Below are 4,866 nucleotides of genomic sequence, written 5' to 3'. Positions count from 1 at the left end.
GATTTCCCCATACTCCTTCTCGGACAATGATTAATGTCCAGATAATGTTCAAGAATTTTGAAAGAATAGACTTTGGTAATTTATACTGGAAATGTAATAATTCTGTTTTAAATTTGGAGTTTAAACAGTTGTTTATCGACTTTTGCAAAAATGAGGTTCTTCCCTTAGAGGGCATTACTTTGGAATGGTGGGATGATTTCAAAATTTTAGTAAAACATTTTGTAAATAATATTCTGAAATCACGTCGGAAAAGTAAACAATCCCATCAAAAAGTTTTGGAACGTCAATACCACTATCTGTGCCGTGCAGAATTTACAAATTTCGGTTTATATATTGACCAAATATAGGAGACCAAAAAGCAACTAAATGAATTTGAAAATATGGAACTCAAAGGTCATTTGATTATGACTTGACAATGGTGAAAAACCTTCTAGCTATTTTTTACGAAAGGAAGCTAAGAGAGGTCAAAAGAAATCAATATATTTTATTTTAGACTGTTCTGGAAATATATTTAAATCATCTCAAGATACCATGGGCGTTTCTGTAGATTACTATTTGGACTTATTTTCGGCTGAGCCCATTGATTGAGAAACACGTAAAGACTTCCTTACTGGCTTATCTCAATTAAATTCGGAACGTTCGGCTTTACTAGAAGGTGAAATAACAAGAGCAGAAGTTTTTAGTACTCTTAAAGCTATGGATACTAACAAGTCTCCAGGTTCGGACGTGCTTACCAAGGAGTTTTATTTGCTCCTCTTTGATGTCTTAGGTGATGTGCTTCTTCGTCTTCTTTTGTTTTTCTGAAGAGCGTTTACCTAGCTGTTCACAAACTTCCTATATTACTTTAATATGCAAGAAAGTTAACAATTCTAATAACGTCCGCAATTGGCGTCACATTTAATTATTAAATGTTGATGTCAAAATTATTTCCAAGACATTATGCACACGTTTAGGCAACGTTATTGGTGAAGTGGTTCATCAGGATCAAACATGTGCCATTCCGGTCGATCTATTTTGGATAATTGCCACTAACAACGTAATGTGTTGGATTTTGTGGAGCAAAAACATCTCCCCTGTGCTTTAGTAAGTCTAGATCAAGAGAAGGCCTTTGACAGAGTTCCCCATGAAGCGTTTTTTAAGATATTGGACGCGTTTGGCTTTGGTCCAGATTTTAAAAAATGGGTCAAAACTTTATATGCTGACATATGCAGTGCAGTTATAGTTAACTGACACATATCTCGGTCTTTCCCGGTTACGAGGTCTGTCAGGCAAGGTTGTGGATTATCTCCCTCCTTGTAAGTACTCACACTGGAGTCTCTACTTCACAAAATTCGTCAAAATCGGTCAATAATATGAGTACAATTACCAGGTACTAATGATTCAGCAAAGATATCTGCTTATGCTGATGATGGGCTGGGATTTTGTACAACGGGCGCTTCAATTAAGAATCTTTTGGACTGACTGACTGAGTTTAGTTTTACGCCGCTTTTAGCAATATTCCAGCAATATCACGGCGGGGGACACCAGAAATGGGCTTAACAGAATCTTTTGGATACTTATGATAAGTTTGGCAAGGCGTCTGGGTCTAAATTGAATATGAAAAAAACTAAAGGAATTTTTGTTGGTAAGTGGAAAACAAGGTCTGACCACCCTTTCGCTATATCTTGGATTGACCAGTCAAAAATTGTTGGAATTATTGTAGGCAATGAGGTCAATGATGATGACCAGTATCATCCAGTAATTTCAAAATTTCGTACTGTCTTGAAAATCTGCATTGGGCGTTCTGTTTCTATTTTTGGCAAAGCAGTACTGTGCAGTATTTTAGGCCTGGCCAAACTGTGGTACCGTGGAGCAGTAGCCCCAGTTTCAAATCATTATGTTGATTTCGTGATATTTGGAAGTCCACAGCTGAACCAATTAGACGCTCCGTTTTATATAAGCCTATTCTTGAGGGGGGTCTTGGTGTGATTCACATGTCCCTACGCATTCCTCACTCTGATACGAAATCGCCATTCTATCAACAGTGTCCTTTGGCCTTGTAACTGTTTGAATCTACTGCTCTGGATCCTCTAGTAGATGTACTTAATTTCAACTCTAAGCAATTATATATTGCTCTTATTACCAAATTTTAGAAAACAAAGTGGAAAAATTATATCCACAAATTAATTTTAGGTATGTTTGGGCTAACCTTCATCACTCATTTGTGGACAATCCCCCAAAATCAATGAATTATCGTCTCATCTTCAATGTTCCTCCTCTTAACTATATTCTTCACACCCCTGGGGTAGCTGCATCTCCCAACTGTTCTCTCTGCCGGTCTACACTTGAAACTTCAGACCATCTGTTTGTTTCATGTCCTTGTGTTGATGTTCTGTGGAGCGTTATCTTCTCTTGGTGAAATCATTTTTCTTCAGGCCTTATTAAAAAATCTTATGAAACTATTAAATTTGACATTGTGCCCAAAACTTTAAATTGTTACACATTTGCTGTTTGTGTGTATATTTTAGCATTGGCAAAATATAGTATTTGGTGGATACGTAATTTGAATAAATTTGAACACAAACAGTTAAAAGGGAATGATATTGTCCTGCGTTTTTTGTCACTTCTCTTTCGTCTATCTCACTCAATGTTTTCGAAAAATACTGGCTTTCATCCCCATGCTACTGTTCAGTCAATACAGGTATGCTGAATTTTAACTTTTAATTTCAGTATGATTTTATGTACGTTTCTATAAGTGTCTAAATGGTCGTATAATGTCCAATTTTTTAATAGGCCCCAGTTGATGTCCCCATTTGCCCCACAATATATAGAGAACTAGTTAGAATTAAATTCATTAAGATAATGTATATTATAAGTTCCTTTTTTGATGTCCCCATTTTTCCAGTGTATATAAGTGTATATATATTTATTTATATACATTTTTGTTTATCTACATGTATGTGCGTGTATCCATATGTATGTGATCATATGTATGTGTGTGTATATATATATGTATGTATGTACATATCTGTAAGTTGTTTATCTGAGTACAGTGTATAATATCTGTTTTGATTGTCGATATATTTAGTGTAAATATTATCAATTGTACATTATAGAATATGCATTTCTCAGTGTTTATGCCAATTTTTTTCATATAATTGTATATAATCTCTACTTTATATTGTGAACAGAGAATGCCTGAAATGTTTATTGTATATGTAATTACTTCATTGGTGGTTATGGGTATATGATCTGTGTTTGTGACCTTTCTTTCAATTTTTGTCTTTAGTTGTACGTTGTTAGAGCCACTGCCCCTGCCACTGTGATAGCTGTTTTAAATCTAGGGGTAGTGGCGGCTGCTGTCCAAATGTGTATTAGTCAAGTGTAAATATATATTTAATCAAAAAAAGAAAGAAAAAAGTATCAGTTCTAATCAGCTTAATATCTGATACGTCTCCTAATGGGGTCATCGATATTAAACTGATTTTTAAAATGGGATGAGGTGCCACGGAGCTTGCTCCGCCCTCATCATGGGTTGACCCGGTATTGCAGTACCTACGGGAATGGCCCACCACTCATATTTCAAATAAAAAAATAGAACCCTCAACTTAGTCCTCTTTTTCACATTTCGTCCCCTTCAAGTTCATTTTGCGCCATCGCCTCCTGTTTCGCTCTTATTTTTCACTGGATAGAGCATGTAATCACTTCCAACTCCAGATATGCACCCATCCACTTCATCCACATTGTACTCCGTCCATACCCACCTACGGGACGTTCGTCAAAGTGATTCTTTTCCACTTTCAGCTATTTTCTGTCCCCGTATCCAAGGATGTCACACGCCGGAAATTACGTTGTAGACGATCACATCGACACAACAACATTCTGCCCTGTCAAAACCACACGTTTTAAACGCCTGCTTACCCTTCACAAGTGTTTTCAAGCTGTAAACAAGTATGGCCCCGGTGAGTTTACATTCAAATTTTCCTTACATTTCGTCCCATGTCTTTTTTAAAACACTATTTTACATGAAATTCACCAATGTTAACTTTCTTCATATACTTGTTCTGTATTTACGTTTATTTAAGTTTAGTATATTTAGTACACGTTGTCAATCGGAGTGTTTTTTCACGCTTGCTTGGGCGCGATGTGCCCGCACCTCCTGCATTAAGCCCCAAACACCGGCTCAATGTGCTAGCTACAGGACGTTTACCTCACGTCTGCCTGACTGTTTATCGCCAGCGCTCTATATACTTACAGAAATGGGGGGATATTTACACATTTGTCTACTTTACACAAATGGTGAAATTTCTCCACAAACCCCTACAATTTGGCCGTGGCACTCGTCCGTGGTCTGAAATAGCGTGTATTTGTGCGTGTAATATTGGTGGTGACTTTTTTGCCAGGGCCTGATGTAAATATCCATCTCATTAATGGTATGCTGTGGGTTTAGAGGTATTTGGCTGGCGCAAACCTTTCGCTTAACCCCTAATCCTAGGATCCAGGAGGACGACAAGTTTGTGGACATCAACAGCATCAGTGGTGAATAAATTGGTTTCTTTTGTGACAGTATAACTTTTCTTGTGATTTGTCTTCTCCAGGTCAACTGGTGGGACTTGCTACTAGACCTTAAGTGATCACCCCCTCCCCTGCCCCCCGCCTTTTGTTCTTTTTTCATCGTTGGACCATGCCTTGGGCCAACGCTTTACAGTTGCTGCCTCTCTCTCACACCAAGCTTAATGATACCAAGGCGAGACTAACAGTCAAGGCTGAATATAGGGTAAGACACTTTCCTCGTGACCAACATTTTTAATGTTATTAAAAATGTCCTGCCTGAGTTTAATGGTTCTGACCTGGAAGCCTTTTGGAAAGCAGAACGTAGTGGCTGCT

General features: G+C 37.6%; 1 non-coding gene across 1 annotated transcript; it reads left to right on the top strand.

The window, feature by feature from the left end:
- The first annotated feature begins 3,367 nt into the window (after nt 1-3,367).
- On the top strand, nt 3,368-3,556 carry LOC124277195. Its single transcript, XR_006898764.1, has one exon. It is a non-coding gene; the product is annotated as a U2 spliceosomal RNA (small nuclear RNA).
- Nucleotides 3,557-4,866: the final 1,310 nt, after the last annotated feature.

The sequence above is a fragment of the Haliotis rubra genome, unplaced genomic scaffold (assembly GCF_003918875.1).
Source record: "Haliotis rubra isolate DU_JTF1 unplaced genomic scaffold, ASM391887v1 Scf1058, whole genome shotgun sequence".
In the NCBI taxonomy this organism is placed as follows: Eukaryota; Metazoa; Mollusca; class Gastropoda; order Lepetellida; family Haliotidae; genus Haliotis; species Haliotis rubra.
The sequence above is the reverse complement of the archived record's forward strand: the minus strand, read 5'-3'. Positions and strand labels throughout refer to the sequence as shown.